Raw genomic sequence first — 22091 nt, 5'->3', positions numbered from 1 at the left:
CTTTACAAAACCCGGGGTGCATCAGTATCCTTCTGATTCATGCACATGCTCACCATATCGTTGATCCCGTTGTCGGTTTTGTTCTTCTTTCTTGTTGAAGTGTTTCGGCATCCCCGTGACATAGTCACCTGTGTATGGACAGATGTTGATGGATGCAGTCGCACCAAGACGGCCCTAAGAATATCTCTCCATCATCAGAGGAGCAAATCCCACTCTTGAGCTATTCCCGTAAGTTGCCATTATGATCACTGTGTTACTGATGACGTTTGAGCAACCCCGAAGTCCACTGTGTGGTAGGAAGTGACTATGATACTCTCATGGTCCGAGGAACTAAAACACATGCTAACACTCTGTGTTATAACAGTTGATTTCAGACGATATTATCTCAAAGTATAACAAACAAGATTGGGCTGATTCAATATGATCGTTCTTCTAACGTCATATTCTCAATGTTGTTTTAGGACTATCGTTACACTTAACGATATCCTAAGATCCAGAAAACATGATCACCAACAACACTTGAGCCAGTCTTAGAGGCAAGACAGGAAACCTATACTTTATCGTTTACCATTCCACACATGCATATGAGTTTTCCACTGAATCACATCTTCCAGTATCATAGCAGTTATAGCATGAAGTATGAACTCTTAATTATGAAAATGGAAATATAATAATACAATATGCCTCTAAGGCATATTTCCAACATCAAGACCCCAAGATATCTCTCACAATGGAAAAAAGGCTCGTTCAGCTCGATGCACAAGCAAAGGATGTAATATGTTGTCATCTTTCTCGGTCACAGTTCCTTCAATATCGAAGACTATAATCTGCAAATGAAATCCGGGAAATCCACGAGAAGATCAATGAGTGTGTTTCCACTCAAAAAGAAGCTCACATTGATACTCTTCGTTCAAAGTTCAACCGCTTGAAAAGACTCAGGAATGAAAGTTGTCACAAGACATTTGGTCACCTTAATGACATATAAAATGAACCGCAAGGTCTTGGAGCCGAAGAATTCCTGATCATGAAGTAGTGAAGAAGTTGTTCAGGTCACTAGATAGTTCCTTTGACACTCCCGTTCTGATGATAAAGGAAAGACCTAATTTCAAGTTACTCGATTCTGCTGATGTCATGGAGAGGCTGAATACTCACGAAGAACATGAAGAAGAGAAAATAGATTTGTATAGATCAAGCTACCAAAAAAGTCACATTCTCAAAGTTGTGGCTGAATATTCCTCGGAAGACAACACTGACGAAGATTCAGATGATCATGAAAGTTCAACAAAGATCTCACACTGATAACAAAGTGATTCCAGCGCTTCCAAGAGAAAAACTAGTTCTAGAAGAAAGGCTCAACGTCCTCGTCTTCAATTGAGACTCCAACTCCCATAGTTTTATCAATGAGAGGGGTAGAAGTTGAATAGGAATTGTTTTAGTGAGTCCATGTCAACCCTTCCACATAACTTACCTTATCTTTCCTTGTTTAGTCCCTCGTCATTTCCCATGAATCAAACAAGGAAATACAATTTCTCCTTAAATTCCCAAACATAAGTTCTATGATGCACGAAACAAAAGACTGAAAATAAGACAATGATGACCCACAAGTGTAGGGGATCTATCATAGTCCTTTCGATAAGAGTGTCGAACCCAATGAGGAGCAAAAGGAAATGATAATCATTTTCAGTAAGGTATTCTCTGCAAACACTAAAATTATCGGTAACAGATAGTTTTGTGATAAGGTAATTTGTAACGGGTAACAAGTAATAAAGTAAATAAGGTGCAGCAAGATGGCCAAATCCTTTTTGTAGCAAAGGACAAGCCTGGACAAACTCTTATATAAAGGAAAGCACTCCCGAGGACACATGGGAATTATTGTCAAGCTAGTTTTCATGACGCTCATATGATTCACGTTCGGTACTTTGATAATTTGATATGTGGGTGGACCGGTGCTTGGGTAGTGTCCTTCCTTGGACAAGCATCCCACTTATGATTAACCCCTATTGCAAGCATCCGCAACTACAATAGAAGTATTAAGGTAAATCTAACCATAGCATGAAACATATGGATCCAAATCAGCCCCTTACGAAGCAACGCATAAACTAGGGTTTAAGCTTCTGTCACTCTAGCAACCCATCATCTACTTATTACTTCCCAATGCCCTCACATGACACCACTAGAGGAAAGACAACATGCATCTCATCAAAATATCGAACGAATACCAAATTCACACGACTACTTATAGCAAGACTTCTCCCATGTCCTTAGGAACAAACGTAACTACTCACAAATCATATTCATGTTCATAATCAGAGGGTTATTAATATGCATAAAGGATCTAAACATATGATCTTCCACCAAATAAACCAACTAGCATCAACTATAAGGAGTAATCAACACTACTAGCAACCCGCAGGTTCCAATCTGAGGCTTTGGGACAAAGATTGGATACAAGAGATGAACTAGGGTTTGAGATGAGATGGTGCTGGTGAAGATGTTGATGGAGATTGACCCCCTCTCGATGACAGGATTGATGATCATGACGATGGTGATGATTTCCCCCTCCCGGAGGGAAGTTTCCTCGGCAGAACAGCTCCATCGGAGCCCTAGATTGGTTTCGCCTGGTGACGCGGAGTTTCATCCCGTGAGCTTGCTTATGATTTTTTCCTCGACGAAAGACTCCATATAGCCAAAGATGGGCATCAGAGGGCTACCAGGGGGCCACGAGGCAGGGGGCATGCCCAGGGGGTAGGGCGCGCCCCCACCCTCGTGGATGGTGGGTGGCCCCCCTCTGGTACTTCTTTCGCCCAATATTTTTTATATATTCTGAAACTTGCTCCCGTGGAGTTTCAGGACTTTTGGAGCTGTGCAGAATTGGTCTCTAATATTTTCTCCTTTTCTAGCCCAGAATTCCAGCTGCCGGCATTCTCCCTCTTCATGTAAACCTTGTAAAATAAGAGAGAATAGGCATAAGTATTGTGACATAATGTGTAATAACAGCCCATAATGCGATAAATATCGATATAAAAGCATGATGCAAAATGGACGTATCAACTCCCCCAAGCTTAGACCTCGCTTGTCCTCAAGCGGAAGCCGATATCGAAAAATATGTCCACATGTTTAGAAATAGAGGTGTCGATAAAATAAAATACAGACATGTGGGCATCATGATCATTCTTAGGACAGCAACATATATAAATATCATCATATGATCTCTTATGCTAAAGTAACAATTCATTCACAGTTTCAAGTATGAATCATAAACTTCATCGAGAACCAACAAACTATAACCTCAGTCATTGAAGCAATTGCAATTTACCATAACGTCAAAAAGAGTCAATATAAGATCTTTTCAGCAAGTCCACATACTCAACTATCATTTAGTCTTTCACAATTGCTAACACTCATGCAATACTTATGGGTATGAAGTTTTATTCAGACACAGAGAAAGATAGGGGCTTATAGTTTTGCCTCCCAACCTTTTACCTCAAGGGTAATGTCAACAATAATAGTTCATGAAAACTTACATCCAATTAGCTATATATATCAGGATCTTTCCAACACATTGTGCTTGCCAAAGGATAAAATGTAAAAAGGAAAGGTGAAGATGTTGGAAATATGCCCTAGAGGCAATAATAAAATGATTATTATTATATTTCCTTGTTCATGATAATTGTCTATTGTTCATGCTATAATTGTGTTATCCGGAAATCATAATGCATGTGTGAATACATAGACCATAACATGTCCCTAGTAAGCATCTAGTTAACTAGCTCATTGATCAATAGATAGTCACGGTTTCCTGACTATGGACATTGGATGTCATTGATAACGGGATCACATCATTAGGAGAATGATGTGATGGACAATACCCAATCCTAAGCATAGCACAAGATCGTGTAGTTCGTTTGCTAGAGCTTTTCCAGTGTCAAGTATCATTTCCTTAGACCATGAGATCGTGTAACTCCCGGATGCCGTAGGAGTGCTTTGGGTGTACCAAACGTCACAACGTAACTGGGTGACTACAAAGGTATACTACATGTATCCCCGAAAATATCTGTTGGGTTGACATAGATCGAGACTGGAATTTGTCACTCCGTATGACGAAGAGGTATCTCTGGGCCCACTCGGTAATGCATCATCATAATGAGCTCAATGTGATCAAGTGTTTGGTCATGGGATCATGCATTACGGTGCGAGTAAAGTGACTTGCCAGTAACGAGATTGAACGAGGTATTGGGATACTGACGATCGAATCTCGGGCAAGTAACGTACCGATTGACAAAGGGAATTGTATACGGGATTGATTGAATCCTCGACATCGTGGTTCATCTGATGAGATCATCGTGGAACATGTGGGAGCCAACATGGGTATCCAGATCCCGCTGTTGGTTATTGACCGGAGAGTCGTCTCGGTCATGTCTACGTGTCTCCCAAACCCGTAGGGTCTACACACTTAAGGTTCGGTGACGCTAGGGTTGTAGAGATATTAGTATGCAGTAACCCGAAGGTTGTTCGGAGTCCCGGATGAGATCCTAGACGTCACGAGGAGTTCCGGAATGGTCCAGAGGTGAAGATTTATATATAGGAAGTCCAGTTTCGGCCATCGGGAAAGTTTCAGGGGTAATCGGTATTGTACCGGGACCACCAGAAGGGTCCCGGGGGTCCACCGGGTGGCGCCACCTATCCCGGAGGGCCCCATGGGGTGAAGGGGGAGGGGAACCAGCCCCTGGTGGGCTGGTGCGCCCCCGATGGGCCTCCCCCTGCGCAAAGGGTTGGAAACCCTAGGGGTGGGGGGCGCCCCACTTGGCTTGGGGGGCAAGTCCCCCCCCTTGGACGCCGCCCCCTTGGAGATCCCATCTCCTAGGGCCGGAGCCCCCCTAGGGGCCCTATATATAGTGGGGGAGGGAGGGCAGCCGCACCAAGTCTCTGGCGCCTCCCTCTCCCCACGTAACACCTCTCTCTCTCTCTCTCGTTGGAGCTTGGCGAAGCCCTGCCGAGATCACCGTTGCTTCCACCACCACGCTGTCGTGCTGCTGGATCTCCATCAACCTCTCCTTCCCCTTGCTGGATCAAGAAGGAGGAGACGTCTTCCCAACCATACGTGTGTTGAACGCGGAGGTGTCGTCCGTTCGGCGCTAGGTCATCGGTTATTTGGATCACGACGAGTATGACTCCATCAACCCCGTTCTCTTGAACGCTTCCGCTCGCGATCTACAAGGGTATGTAGATGCACTCCCCTCTCTCTCGTTGCTAGATGACTCCATAGATTGATCTTGGTGATGCGTAGAAAATTTTGAAATTCTTCTACGTTCCCCAACAGAAGATCACCGTGACTCTTCCATGAAGTATAAGACAAGAATGAAATATAGGCCCTTCGCAGAGGGAAGTAGAGGTTGTCATGTGCTTTTGTGATTGTATGCACAAGATCACGTCACTTTATATTGCCACTTGTGATATTGACCTTTATTATGTAGTCCGTCGCTTTTATTTCTTCCACATCACAAGATCGTATAAAGCTTATTTTCTCCACACTAATAAATCATACATATTGAGAGAGCAATTTTTATTGCTTGCAACGATGACAACTTACTTGAAGGATCTTACTCAATCCATAGGTAGATATGGTGGACTCTTATGGCAAAACTGGGTTTAAGGATATTTGGAAGCACAAGTAGTATCTCTACTTGGTGCAAAGAATTTGGCTAGCATGAGAGGGAAAGGCAAGCTCAACATGTTGGATGATACATGACAATATAATTTATTTTAGATATAAGAAAACATAACCCATTATGTTGTCTTCCTTGTCCAACATCAACTCTTTAACATGGCATATTTTAATGAGTGCTCACAATCATAAAAGATGTCCAAGATAGTGTATTTATATGTGAAAACCTCTCTTTCTTTATTACTTCCTATTAATTGCAACGATGACCAAAATCATGTCTATCAACTCTCATCAACTTTTATTCATCATACTTTTTATATGTGAAGTCATTACTCTCCATAAGATCCATATGATCTCTTTATTTCTTTTTATTCTTCCTCTTTTATTTTATTCCCTCAAGATCATAGCTAGATAATCAAGCCCTTGACTCAACACTAATCTTTATTATATATAGCTAACAGACTCGATTACATAGAAGGATCATAAAGCAAAATTCAAAACTAGATCATGCTAAAACTTTATTCTACTAGATCAAGATATTACCAAAAGGATCAAACTAAGAAAAACGGTAAAGATAAAAGTGATGGTGATACGATACCAGGGCACTCTCCCAAGCTTGGCAGTTGCCAAGGGGAGTGCCCATACCCAGTTGTTTATGTTTCTTTTTTCGGGGGGGGGGGGGTATGTGATATTCTTGGCTATGATGCCCCTCAAGATACGATTCTCTTCCTCGAGCTTATTGACTTGCTGCTTGAGGTCCATTATTTCCTTACGGAGCTTGCCCGTGACGGCTAAAGATCCTTTCACCCAAGGATGTTGCATAGCTGCGGGAGAACAAGTAACACTCGTTTTCATATTTTCATAAGAAATAAACCTAACGCTGGAAGGGATGACCGAGTTTGGAATAGCTGAGCTCTGTAGTTCCCCCATCATGAATCTGGCTCGAAAACGAGAAGTAACTTCTTGATACTCCTCCATGGCATCTATCCTTTTCAAGTCGGCCTCCATCTCTTCCTTAGTTGATGGGCCAAAGTGGTCGGCATCGCTGTTTGCTCTTGGCCCCGGTATCGGATGAGACACCCGACTCTCCCCGACTGACTCTTGAGAAGACATCTTGCTCTAAATCTGCAGCAGAAACAACTCGAAACAAAAAAGAAGATATTTGCGTTATACGGTGGTCAAAACCTTCGGGATATTATATAATGAATTTCTACCGACCAAAAGAAGTACCGTGCAAGAAAACGGAGTCCGGAGAGCACACGAGGTGCCCACAAGGCAGGGGGCACGCCTAGGGGGTAGGGCGTGCCCAACACCCTCGTGGACGCCTCGTGTCCTTCCCGGACTGCTTCTTATTTTCCTATTTTTTAAATATTCCAAAACGGAGAAAATTGCTATTAGAACTATTTTGGAGTCGGTTTACTTACCGTACCTCATACCTCTTCCTTTTAGGGGTCTGGAACGTTCTGGAAAGTGTCCCTTATGTATTCCTCCGGGGTTACAGTTTCAATAGCATTAGTTTCAACATTTATGGGATTACCTGAGATATAATGTTTGATTCTTTGACCGTTCACCACCCTCGGATTTGTGCCTTCGAAGTTGTTGATTTTTATGGCACCGGAACGATATACCTCCTCAATGACGTAAGGACCTTCCCATTTAGAAAGGAGTTTGCCTGCAAAAAATCTTAAACGAGAGTTGTATAACAATACATAATGACCTATATGAAACTCACGTTTTTGTATCCTTTTGTCATGCCATCTGTTAACTTTTTCTTTAAACAGTTTGGCATTCTCATAGGCCTGGGTTCTCCATTCATCAAGTGAGCTAATGTCAAAAAGCCTCTTCTCACCGGCAAGTTTGAAATCATAATTGAGCTCTTTAATGGCCCAATATGCCTTATGTTCTAGTTCGAGAGGAAAGTGACATGCTTTTCCATAAACCATCTTATACGGAGACATAACCATAGGATTTTTATATGCAGTTCTACAAGCCCATAATGCATCATCAAGTTTCTTGGACCAATTCTTTCTAGATCTATTAACAGTCTTTTGCAAAATTAATTTAAGCTCTCTATTGCTCAATTCCACTTGACCACTAGACTGTTGATGATATGGAGATGCAATTCTATGATTAACATCATACTTAGCAAGCATTTTACGGAAGGCACCATGAATAAAATGTGAACCACCATCAGTCATTAAGTATCTAGGGACTCCAAACCTCGAAAAAATAACTTCTTTAAGCATCTTAATAGAGGTGTTATGATCAGCACTACTAGCTGGAATAGCTTCTACCCACTTAGTAACGTAATCAACAGCAACTAAAATATCTGTATACCCATTAGAGGAAGGAAACAGTTACATATAATCAAAGCCCCAAACATCAAATGGTTTAATAAAAAGTGAATAATTCATAGGCATTTCTCGACGTCTACTAATATTGCCAATTCTTTGACATTCATCACAAGACAAAACAAACTTACGGGCATCCTTGAAGAGAATAGGCCAATAAAAAACGGATTGCAATACCTTATGTGCAGTTCTATCTCCAGCATGGTGTCTGTTGGGGATATAGTTACTGGAGGTAAACCGGCTAGGCATGGCCGGATTAGCTCCATGAAGATTGAAGCCCATAAAGATGAGAAGATACTGGCGCTTTAAGAAGGCCCAAGGCCCAAAGACAGATTAAAGCCTATAGATATGAACCGACTTTATCATGTAAACTTGTATTGTAAGTTAGAGGAATAGAGACCGAGCCGGACACCTCTATGATCCGGCCTCGAGACTCTGTAAACCGGCGGGCGTCAACCTGTGTATATAAAGGGACGACCCGACCACGGTTTGAGGACAAAAAACAACAACTCGAGGGCCAGTCAAAGCGGATTCGCTCCCTGGTCATCGAAACCCTAGCAATACCAATCACAACTAGACGTAGGATTTTACCTTCATCGAAGGGGCCGAACTAGTATAAACTCCCCATGTCCCTTGTCCGGTTTAACCCCTCTAAGCTAACCATTGCGATGGCTCCATGACTAAGTCCTTTCACGAGGACATCTGCCGTGACAAACCCATGACAGTTGGCGCCCACCGTGGGGCTATCGCACGATGGTTTCGAGTTCTTAAAGGGCAGCTTTGATGGACTCAAGGGATACGCTGTGGGCCGGATGACGAAGAGTCGTCGCGGCAAGCTCTACATCGACAACGCAGGATGGGGCCCCGAGGCCTATTCAATCGAATACGGGTACCGGGTCCCCTTTGGTGGGATTCACGTCTTCATCGGCAAGATTGGCGAACCGGGCCCTGAGCCGGACACCTGCACTGACAGCATCGAGATGGCCCAGCGTGAAAGCCCTTCCTGGTTCAGCCCATGGCAAAGCATGTTTTTGTAGGTGTCATCCATGGAGCAAAATATGAGGACAGACCGGCATCCGATGGAGAAACCGTTGTCTGCTCCGACAACGAGTCTTCTGGAGAGACCGAATCGCTCTATCAGTTGCAGGATGGCCGGATTAGTGCAGGTTCCGAGGGCAACAGTATTCCGGACTCCCCTGATCTGCCAAACCGGGACGCTATCTTCATGGCCGGTACACAATCAGTGCCCCACTCATCAACCGCCGCAGCAATGCTCTCCATTTCAGCAACAGCCACGCCGGCGATGGCAGGGAGCTCTACGCCACCTCTGGCTCAAGTTTTGTCTGACTTGTTCGAAGCTTTGGAAACATTGATGGCCACGGAGGTGGATGCAGCAGCCCGGGATCAGCACAACACGGAGATCACAATGGTAAAAGATCAGATAACTCAGGCTAAAGCGGACCTAGCAGCAGAGAACGCTAGGATGGCTACAAAACGGGCCGAGTTGGAAGCTCAGGCCTACCCGCTTAGGCTAGATCATAATGCTTCAGAAGAAGTCATGAGAAGAAGATACCGATCGCATCTCCCACCGAGTTATGAGCCAAGAAATCTCTTCAATACGCCAAGAGCAGGAACTAGTAACTAGCCAATATTAAACCGGACGGAGGTGCCAGGAACATGAGAGCCGGTTCAGCCGCGCACGACAGACCCGCCTCGTCATAACAACATTGTGCCACAGTATGTTCCAACACCTCCCGGTCATTACTCCAACCCGTTGGACAACATTGTGACCGCCGCTTCACGGTTGGCAGCCCTCCCAACCGACGGCGAATCAGTAGTTGCGATTGAGGCACGACGGGCCAGAGATCTCCTTCAAACAGCTCTAAACCAGCAGCATGCATATTTGCACAGTCGTGAGAGGATTCATTCCACCCCTCGTCCAAGCCGGAGCTACAGCAGGCACGTTGAGGATGAACCGGCCGTGTCAAGCAGTGCACGTCGCCGTAACTCGCCGCAAGGGCACAACCCGGCAGGGGGAGGTGCTAATGCGCATGATGTGGTGGATCATGGTCGCGCACGTCGAGAGGCCGAGTTAGCAGCTCTGCACGGAGCCCGTCAACCTACTCCGCTTCACCCTACCGCTTCTGTAGAGCCAGGTGTGGTATTCAGTTCCTTAAGGGTGCCGTGTCTTACCCCCGCTTTGCGTAATGTGAGACTGCCCAAGGATTTCAAAGGACCTCATAAGGTACCCAATTACACCGCCGATCTGCAACCAGAGGCATGGGTTGAAAGCTATGAGATGGCAATGGAGATGTTAGATGTGGATGAAGCAGTATGTGCTAAATACTTCACCGTGATGTTGGAAGGAACAGCTCGTACTTGGTTGAAGAGCTTACCAACTAACTTTGTCGGATCATGGGCCAAATTGAAGCACTGGTTTATCCAGAACTTCAAAGATACTTGTAAGCGGCCCATGTCAATTGTGGATCTGGCCGCTTGTGTCCAAGAGGATGGGGAGTCCACGACCCATTGGGTAAAGCGGGTCTTAGCTATTTTGCATTCATCGGATCGTATCAACGCAGATACCACAGTGCTAACGTTGGAGGGCAATTGCCATTTTCTGCCGCTCAAACAGAAGTTAGGAAGGCTCAAACATCACTGCAATGATATGTCAACGCTTATGGCCGCTTTGGTTAATTACGCCGATTCAGATAATACCAAAGACTGTGACTCAGAGGAGGACAAACCGGGGAAAGGGAAAAAGAACGGCAACACCAAGGGTCAGCAGCATAATCTGGCACGCCATGGGAACAATGGTAAGTGCAAGGCCGACAATAGTTTGGACTTTGTGGCTAACACCAATGCTCAGGAGAATGGTCAGCGCCGTAAGGGCAAGCAGCCCTAGAGGGGCGGAGGTTCAGGCCCCAATTTGGAGCGCCTGTCAAATCAACCTTGTCCAAAGCATGGATCAAAGGAGAAGCCGACATCGCATCTTTGGAAGGATTGTTATATCATGCGAGATTTCAAGAACTCCAATATGTTTCAGTACGATAATGGCCCACCCGGCGGTTCAGGAGGTGGTTTCCACGGGCCGGGTTACGGAGGCGGCAGCTCCGGTTCAGGATTTCAGGGCAATCAAACCAGACACAGCAATCAAGGGAACCAAGGCAACCAGGGAGGTTACAACCATCAAGGGAACCAGCAGTAGCATTCGGGTTATCAGAGCAATCCTAAGCAGTTAAATAGTGGGCAATATCATGTCTTCACCACTAGCTTGTGTAAGCGTGATCAGAAGCTTCACAAGAGGGCGCTGAACTCTGTTGAACCCGCGGTGCCTGAGTATTTGCGCTGGTCTAAGCAACCCATTTTATGGAGTAGAGAGGATCACCCGCCCCGGGTTGACAATCCGGGTCACCTGGCCTTAGTGGTGGCCCCTCAAGTTGGGGGATATAAGTTTACTAAGGTACTCATGGATGGGGGAAGTAGTATCAACATTCTATATTATGATACCTTCCGTCGTATGGGGCTGACAGATAAGAATCTTAAACCGTCAAACACCGTTTTCCATGGTGTGGTGCCTGGTAAGTCTGCATATCCAGTGGGCAAGATAGCCTTAGAGGTGGCTTTTGGAGATGATCATGATTCAACATCAGAAACATTGACTTTTGAGGTGGTAAAAATCAAAAGTCTGTATCACGCTTTGTTTGGGCGACCGGCTTACGCTAAGTTCATGGCAAGGCCGTGTTATGTTTATCTACAGCTTAAAATTCTAGGTCATAAGGGGACCATCACAGTACACGGGAGCAGGAAGATCGCTTTGGAATGTGAGGAAGGTGATGCGGCTTATGCTGAGTCGGTTTGTGCCACGGAGGAGCTGAAGTTTTATAAAGACAAAGTTGATCCGGCAGATATGACTTCTTTGAAAAAGCCAACTACGGAACACGATCCGGCGTTGAAATTTAAATCAGCCACAGATACTAAGATGGTTGATTTTGTTCCTGGTGATTCATCCAAGTAGTTCAACATCAGTGCTAACCTGGATACCAAATAGGAAAGCGCGCTCATCGAGTTCATCCATGAGAACCGGGACATCTTTGCATGGAAACCTTTTGACATGCCAGGTGTACCGAGGGAACTCGCTGAGCACACACTTAACATTGATCCTAAGTTTAAACGGTCTGACGGTTTCTCCGCCGCTTCAATGAAGAAAGGCGCAAGGCTATTGGTGAAGAGGTAGCTCGGTTGTTGGCCGCAGGGTTTATCGTGGAGGTCTTTCACCCGGAGTGGTTGGCTAATCCGGTGCTAGTTCTTAAGAAAAACGACGCTTGGCGTATGTGTGTAGATTACACAGACTTGAACAAGGCTTGCCCTGCAGATCCCTTTGCCCTCCCTCGTATTGATCAGATTATTGATGCTACGGCCGGTTGTGACCGTTTGTGTTTTCTGGACGCTTATTCTGGTTATCATCAGATCAAAATGGCTGTTAAGGACCAGGAGAAGACGGCTTTTATAACTCCTTTTGGATCCTTCTGCTATGTCTCCATGCCTATTGGGCTCAAGAGTGCCCAGGCGACTTATCAACGATGTTTTCAGAATTGTCTTCATAAGAAGATTGGGTGCAATGTTCATGCATATGTAGATGATATTGTGATAAAGTCCAGGAAGGAGGAAACATTGATAGATGATTTGAGAGAAACCTTTGACAACCTCCGGGTTTATAAGATGATGCTCAATCCGGAAAACTGTGTCTTTGGTGTCCCGACAGGCAAACTCTTGGGTTTTCTGGTGTCAAACAGAGGCATTGATGCTAATTCGGAAAAAATCTCAGCAATTACATCTTTGGCTAAACCGGCGTGTATCAATGACGTTCAGTGTTTGGCCGGCCGGATTGCGGCTTTGAGCCGGTTTATCAGTCGTCTTGGGGAGAAGGCTATCCCTCTATATCAGATGCTAAAGAAAACGGATGATTTTGTCTGGAGTGAGGCGGCTGATAAAGCATTTGAGGATCTGAAGAGGCAGCCCCGATCGATAAAGAGCCGTTATTGATGTATGTGGCTGCTAATGCCCGAGCTGTTAGCGTGGCTATTATGGTGGAGCGCAAGGAAGCTGGAAAGGAATATCCGGTTCAACGGCCGGTTTATTATATCAGCGAGGTGCTCATTGAATCAAAGCAGAGGTATCCACATTGGCAGAAGCTGGTGTATGGAGTGTTTATGGCAAGCCAAAAGCTCAAACATTATTTTCGGGGTCATCCTATCACAGTGGTCAGTTCAGCCCCTCTAGGAGATACCATTCAAAACAGAGAAGCAACTGGCCGGATTGCTAAGTGGGCTATTGAGCTTGGGCCTCACGGGCTCAAATACACGCCTCTCACAACAATTAAATCCCAAGCGCTTGTGGATTTCATCAATGATTGGACATAGTTGCAGGCACCAGAGGAAAAGCCAGATAACACGTATTGGACTATTCACTTTGATGGATCCAGACAGTTGGAGGGCTCGGGGCCTGGAGTCATACTAACTTCCCCACAAGGTGACAAGTTTTGTTATGTCCTCTGTTTAATGTTCCCTTGTACTAACAATGCAGCTGAGTATGAGGCCTTGCTCCACGGTCTTCGGATGGCAAAGGAGTTGAACTTAAGCCGAGTTAAGTGCTTTGGTGACTCGGATCTGGTGGCTCAACAGGTGTCTGGCACTTGGGATTAAAAAGACCCACTCATGGCGGCATACCGACAAGAGGTAGACATGGTGGCTGGCCATTTCAAGGGTTATCAAGTTGACCATATAGACCGGCGAAAGAATGAAGCGGCGGACGCTTTAAGCCGCCTTGGTTCTCAGCGTAAACCGGTCCCACCAAATGTCTTTCTTGACGTGCTGCATAATCCGTCGGTCAAGGTACCAACAGAGGAGGAGTTGGCTATTCCTGAATCGGAGGCTCAATTGGTGGCAGCTTTGCATGTCATACCGGATTGGACAATCCTATACCTGGCTTACATGAACCGGGGCGAGTTACCGGAGGATGAAACCTCGGCCCGGCAGATAATCCGGCGTTCCAAATCGATGACCATAATCAACGGAGAGTTAGATAGTTACAGCGTCTCAGGGGCAATTCAGCATTGTGTCTCTCCTCAAGAGGGTTGTGAGATTTTGCGAGAAATCCATGAAGGGGATTGTGGTCACCACACCAGTTCAAAGTCTTTGGTAGCTAAAGCTTTTCGCCATGGTTTTTATTGGTTAACAGCTTATGCTGATGCGGAGGATTTAGTCAAAAGATGTGGCGGTTGTCAAAAATTCGCACGCCGTGCTCATATTCCGGCTCAGGAGTTGAGGATGATTCCAATAACTTGGCCGTTTGCAACTTGGGGGCTTCATATGGTTGTTGGGGAACGTAGCAATTTCAAAAAAATTCCTACGCACACGCAAGATCATGGTGATGCATAGCAACGAGAGGGGAGAGTGTTGTCTATGTACCCTAGTAGACCGAAAGCGGAAGCGTTAGCACAACGTGGTTGATGTAGTCGTACGTCTTCACGATCCGACCGATCCAAGTACCGAATGCACGGCACCTCCGAGTTCAGCACACGTTCAGCTCGACGACGTCCCATGAACTCCGATCTAGCAGAGCTTCATGGGAGAGTTCCGTCAGCACGACGGCGTGGTGACGGTGATGATGTTGCTACCGACGCAGGGCTTCGCCTAAGCACCGCTACGATATGACTGAGGTGGAATATGGTGGAGGGGGGCACCGCACACGGCTGGGAGAGATCAACTGATTAACTTGTGTGTAGAGGTGCCCCCCTGCCCCCGTATATAAAGGAGCAAGGGGGGAGGCGGCCGGCCTAGGAGGAGGGCGCGCCAAGGGGGGAGTCCTACTCCCACCGGGAGTAGGACTCCTCCTTTCCTTGTTGGAGTAGGAGAGAAGGAAAGAGGAGGAGAGGAAGGAAAAGGGGGCTGCACCCCTTGTCCAATTCGGACCAGAGGGGGGGCGCGGGCCTCCTTCCTTTTGGCCTATCTCCTCTATTCCCGTATGGCCCAATAAGGCCCATATACTCCCCGGCGAATTCCCGTAACTCTCCGGTACTCCGAAAAATACCCGAATCACTCGGAACCTTTCCGATGTCCGAATATAGTCGTCCAATATATCGATCTTTACGTCTCCACCATTTCGAGACTCCTCGTCATGTCCCAGATCTCATCCGGGACTCCGAACTCCTTCGGTACATCAAAAGTCATAAACTCATAATATAACTGTCATCGAAACCTTAAGCGTGCGGACCCTACGGGTTCGAGAACAATGTAGACATGACCGAGACATGTCTCCGGTCAATAACCAATAGCGTAACCTAGATGCTCATATTGGCTCCCACATATTCTACGAAGATCTTTATCGGTCAGACCGCATAACAACATACGTTGTTCCCTTTGTCATCGGTATGTTACTTGCCCGAGATTCGATCGTCGGTATCTCAATACCTAGTTCAATCTCGTTACTGGCAAGTCTCTTTTACTCGTTCCGTAATATATAATCCCGCAACTAAATTATTAGTTGCAATGCTTGCAAGGCTTAAGTGATGTGCATTACCGAGAGTGCCCAGAGATTCCTCTCCGACAATCGGAGTGACAAATCCTAATCTCGAAATACGCCAACCCAACAAGTACCTTCGGAGACACCTGTAGAGCACCTTTATAATCACCCAGTTACGTTGTGACATTTGGTAGCACACAAAGTGTTCCTCCGGTAAACGGGAGTTGCATATCTCATAGTCATAGGAACATGTATAAGTTATGAAGAAAGCAATGGCAACAAACTAAACGATCAAGTGCTAAGCTAATGGAATGGGTCAAGTCAATCACATCATTGTCCTAATGATGTGATCCCGTTAATCAAATGACAACTCATGTCTATGGCTAGGAAACATAACCATCTTCGATCAACGAGCTAATCAAGTAGAGGCATACTAGTGACACTCTATTTGTCTATGTATTCACACATGTATTATGTTTCCGGTTAATACAATTCTAGCATGAATAATAAACATTTATCATGAAATAAGGAAATAAATAATAACTTTATTATTGCCTCTAGGGCATATTTCCTTCAGTCTCCCACTTGCACTAGAGTCAATAATCTAGTTCACATCGCCATGTGATTTAACATCAATAGTTCACATCACCATGTGATTAACACCCATAGTTCACATCCAAAGGGTTTACTAGATTCAATAATCTAGCTAGTTCACATCGCTATGTGATTAACGCCCAAAGAGTACTACGGTGTGATCATGTTTTGCTTGTGAGAGAAGTTTAGTCAGCGGGTCTGCCACATTCAGATCCGTAAGTGTTTTGCAAATTTCTATGTCAACAATGCTCTGCACTAAGCTACTCTAGCTAATTGCTCCCACTTTCAATATGTATCCAGATTGAGATTTTGAGTCATCTGGATCAGTGTCAAAACTTGCATCGACGTAACCCTTTACGACGAACCTTTTGTCACCTCCATAATCGAGAAACATATCCTTATTCCACTAAGGATAATTTTGACCAATGTCCAGTGATCTACTCCTAGATCACTATTGTACTCCCTTGCCAAACTCAGGGCAGGGTATACAATAGGTCTGGTACACAGCATGGCATACTTTATAGAACCTATGGCTGAGGCATAGGGAATGACTTTCATTCTCTCTCTATCTTCTGCCGTGGTCGGGTTTTGAGTCTTACTCAACTTCACACCTTGTAACACAGGCAAGAACTCCTTCTTTGACTGTTCCATTTTGAACTACTTCAAAATCTTGTCAAGGTATGTACTCATTGAAAAACTTACCAAGCGTCTTGATCTATCTCTATAGATCTTGATGCTCAATATGTAAGCAGCTTCACCGAGGTCTTTCTTTGAAAAACTCCTTTCAAACATTCCTTTATGCTTTGCAGAATAATTCTACATTATCTCCGATCAACAATATGGCATTCACATATATTTATCAGAAATGCTGTAGTGCTCCCACTCACTTTCTTGTAAATACAGGCTTCACCGCAAGTCTGTATAAAACTATATGCTTTGATCAACTTATCAAAGCGTATACTCCAACTCCGAGATGCTTGCACCAGTCCATAGATGGATCGCTAGAGCTTGCATATTTTGTTAGCACCTTTAGGATTGACAAAACCTTCTGGTTGCATCATATACAACACTTCTTTAATGAATCCATTAAGGAATGCAGTTTTGTTTATCCATTTGCTAGATTTCATAAAATGCGGCAATTGCTAACATGATTCGGACAGACTTAAGCATAGTTACGAGTGAGAAACTCTCATCGTAGTCAACACCTTGAACTTGTCAAAAACCTTTTGCGACAATTCTAGCTTTGTAGATAGTAACACTACTATCATCGTCCGTCTTCCTCTTGAAGATCCATTTATTTTTTATGGCTTGCTGATCATCGGGCAAGTCAACCAAAGTCCACACTTTGTTCTCATACATGGATCCCATCTCAGATTTTATGGCCTCAAGCCATTTCGCGGAATCTGGGCTCATCATCGCTTCCTCATAGTTCATAGGCTCGTCATGGTCAAGTAACATGACCTCCAGAACAGGATTACCTTACCACTCTGGTACGGATCTCACTCTGGTTTACCTACAAGGTTCGGTAGTAACTTGATCTGAAGTTTACATGATCATCATCATTAGCTTCCTCACTAATTGGTGTAGTAGTCACAGGAACAGATTTCTGTGATGAACTACTTTCCAATAAGGGAGCAGGTACAGTTACCTCATCAAGTTCTACTTTCCTCCCACTCACTTCTTTCGAGAGAAACTCCTTCTCTAGAAAGGATCCATTCTCAGCAATGAATATCTTGCCTTTGGATCTGTGATAGAAGGTGTACCCAACATTTTCTATTGGGTATCCTATGAAGATGCACTACTCCGATTTGGGTTTGAGCTTATCAGGTTGAAACTTTTTCACATAAGCATTGCAACCTCAAACTTTAAGAAACGATAGCTTAGGTTTCTAGCCAAACCATAGTTCATACGGTGTCATCTCAACGGATTTAGATGGTGCCCTTTTTAATGTGAATGTAGCTGTCTCTAATGCACAACCCCAAAACCATAGTGGTAAATCGGTAAGAGACATCATAGATCGCACCATATCTAATAAAGTACAGTTACGATGTTCGGACACACCATTACACTGTAATGGTGTTCCAGGTGGTGTGAGTAGTGAAACTTTTTCACATTGTTTTAACTGAAGGCCAAACTCGTAACTCAAATATTTTACTTCTGCGATCATATCGTAGATACTTTTATTTTTGTTACGATGATTCTCCACTTCACTCTGAAATTCTTTGAACTTTTCAAATGTTTCAGATTTGTGTTTCATCAAGTAGATATACTCATATCTGCTCAAATCATCTGTGAAGATCAGAAAATAATGATACCTGCCGCGAGCCTCAATATTCATCGGACCACATACATCAGTATGTATGATTTCCAACAAATTTGTTGCTTGGTCCATTGTTCCGGAGAACCGAGTCTTAGTTATCTTGCCCATGAGGCATGGTTCGCAAGCATCAACTGATTCATAATCAAGTGATTCCAAAAGCCCATCAGCATGGATTTTCTTCATGCGCTTTACACCAATATAACCTAACCGGCAGTGCCACAAATAAGTTGCACTATCATTATTAACTTTTCATCTTTTGGCTTCAATATTATAAAAATGTGTATCACCACGATCGAGATCCAACAAACCATTTTCATTGGGTGTATGACCATAGAAGGTTTTATTCATGTAAACAGAACAACTCTCTAACTTACATGAATAACCGTATTGCAATAAACATGATCAAATCATATTCATGCTCAACGCAAACATCAAATAACACTTATTTAGGTTCAACACTAATCCCGAAAGTATAGGGAGTGTGCGATGATGATCATATCAATCTTGGAACTACTTCCAACACACATCGTCACTTCACCCTTAACTAGTCTCTGTTCATTCTACAACTCCCGTCTCGAGTTACTACTCTTAGCAACTGAACCAGTATCAAATACCGAGGGGTTGCTACGAACACTAGTAATATACACATCAATAATCTGTATATCAAATATACCTTTGTTCACTTTGCCATCCTTCTTATCCGCCAATTACTTGGGGTAGTTCCGCTTCCAGTGACCAGTCCCTTTGCAGTAGAAGCACTCAGTTTCAAGCTTAGGTCCAGACTTGGGTTTTTTCACTTGAGCAGCAACTTGCTTGCTGTTCTTCCTGAAGTTCCCCTTTCTTCCCTTTGTCCCTTTACTTGAAACTAGTGATTTTGTTTACCATCAACACTTGATGCTTTTCTTGATTTCTACCTTCGTCGATTTCAGCATCACGAAGAGCTTGGGAATCGTTTTCGTTATCCCTTGCATATTATAGTTCATCACGAAGTTCTACTAACTTGGTGATGGTGACTAGAGAATTCTGTCAATCACTATTTTATCTGGAAGATTAACTCCCACTTGATTCAAGCGATTGTAGTACCCAGACAATCTGAACACATGCTCACTGCTTGAGCTATTCTCCTCCATCTTTTAGCTATAGAACTTGTTGGAGACTTCATATCTCTCAACTCGGGTATTTGCTTGAAATATTAACTTCAACTCCTGGAACATCCATATGATCCATGACGTTCAAAACGTCTTTGAAATCCCGATTCTAAGCTATTAAGCATGGTGCACTAAACTATCAAGTAGTCATCATATTGAGCTAGCCAAACGTTCATAACGTCTGCATCTGCTCCTGCAATAGGTTTGTCACCTAGCGGTGCATCAAGGACATAATTCTTCTGTGCAGCAATGAGGATAATCCTCAGATCACGGATCCAATCCGCATCATTGCTACTGACATTTTTCAACTTAGTTTTCTCTAGGAACATATAAAAATTAAACGGGGAGCAACATCGCGAGCTATTGATCTACAACATAGATATGCTAATACTACCAGGACTAAGTTCATGATAAATTAAAGTTCAATTAATCATATTACTTAAGAACTCCCACTTAGATAGACATCCCTCTAATCATCTAAGTGATCACGTGATCCAAATCAACTAAACCATAACCGATCATCACGTGAAATGGAGTAGTTTTCAATGGTGAACATCACTAGGTTGATCATATCTACTATATGATTCATGCTCGACCTTTCAGTCTCAGTGTTCCGAGGCCATATCTGCATATGCTAGGCTCATCAAGTTTAACCTGAGTATTCTGCGTGTGCAAAACTGGCTTGCACCGTTGTAGATGGATGTAGAGCTTATCACACCCGATCATCACGTGGTGTCTGGGCACGACGAACTTTGGCAACGATGCATACTCAGGGAGAACACTTTTATCTTGAAATTTAGTGAGAGATCGTCTTATAATGCTACCATCAGTCAAAGCAAGATAAGATGCATAAAAGATAAACATCACATGCAATCAATATAAGTGATATGATATGGCCATCATCATCTTGTGCTTGTGATCTCCATCTCCGAAGCACCATCATGATCACCATCGTCACCGGCGCGACACCTTGATCTCCATCGTAGCATCATTGTCGTCTCGCCAATCTTATGCTTCCACGACTATCGCTACCGCTTAGTGATAAAGTAAAGCATTACGGCGCAATTGCATTGCACACAATAAAGCGACAACCATATGGCTCCTGCCAGTTGCCGATAACTCGGTTACAAAACATGATCATCTCATACAATAAAATTTAGCATCATATCTTGACCATATCACATCACAACATGCCCTGCAAAAACAAGTTAGACGTCCTCTACTTTGTTGTTGCAAGTTTTACGTGGCTGCTATGGGCTTAGCAAGAACCGTTCTTACCTACGCATCAAAACCAAAATGATAGTTCGTCAAGTTGGTGCTGTTTTAACCTTCGCAAGGACCGGGCGTAGCCACATTCGGTTCAACTAAAGTTGGAGAAACTGACAACCGCCAGCCACCTGTGTGCAAAGCACGTCGGTAGAACCAGTCTCGCGTAAGCGTACGCGTAATGTCGGTCCGGGCCGCTTCATCCAACAATACCGCCGAACCAAAGTATGACATGTTGGTAAGCAGTATGACTTATATCGCCCACAACTCACTTGTGTTCTACTCGTGCACGACATCAACGCATAAAACCTAGGCTCGGATGCCACTGTTGGGGAACGTAGCAATTTCAAAAAATTTCCTACGCACACGCAAGATCATGGTGATGCATAGCAACGAGAGGGGAGAGTGTTGTCTACATACCCTCGTAGACCGAAAGCGAAAGCATTAGCACAACGTGGTTGATGTAGTCGTACGTCTTCACGATCCGACCGATCCAAGTACCGAACGCACGACATCTCCGAGTTCAACACACGTTCAGCTTCATGACGTCCCGCGAACTCCGACCCAGCAAAGCTTCACGGGAGAGTTCCGTCAGCACGACGGCGTGGTGATGGTGATGATGTTGCTACTTATGCAGGGCTTCGCCTAAGCACCGCTACGATATGACCGAGGTGGAATATGGTGGAGGGGGGCACCGCACACAGCTGGGAGAGATCAACTGATTAACTTGTGTGTAGAGGTGCCCCCCTGCCCCCGTATATAAAGGAGCAAGGGGGGAGGCGGCCAGCCTAGGAGGAGGGCGCGCCAAGGGGGGAGTCCTACTCCCACCGGGAGTAGGACTCCTCCTTTCCTTGTTGGAGTAGGAGAGAAGGAAAGAGGAGGAGAGGAAGGAAAAGGGGGCTGCACCCCTTGTCCAATTCGGACCAGAGGGGGGGCGCGGGCCTCCTTCCTTTTGGCCTATCTCCTCTATTCCCGTATGGCCCAATAAGGCCCATATACTCCCCGGCGAATTCCCGTAACTCTCCGGTACTCCGAAAAATACCCGAATCACTCGGAACCTTTCCGATGTCCGAATATAGTCGTCCAATATATCGATCTTTACGTCTCCACCATTTCGAGACTCCTCGTCATGTCCCAGATCTCATCCGGGACTCCGAACTCCTTCGGTACATCAAAAGTCATAAACTCATAATATAACTGTCATCGAAACCTTAAGCGTGCGG

Source organism: Triticum urartu, chromosome 6, assembly GCF_003073215.2.
Source record: "Triticum urartu cultivar G1812 chromosome 6, Tu2.1, whole genome shotgun sequence".
Lineage (NCBI taxonomy): Eukaryota > Viridiplantae > Streptophyta > Magnoliopsida > Poales > Poaceae > Triticum > Triticum urartu.
Note: the sequence above shows the minus strand (reverse complement) of the source record.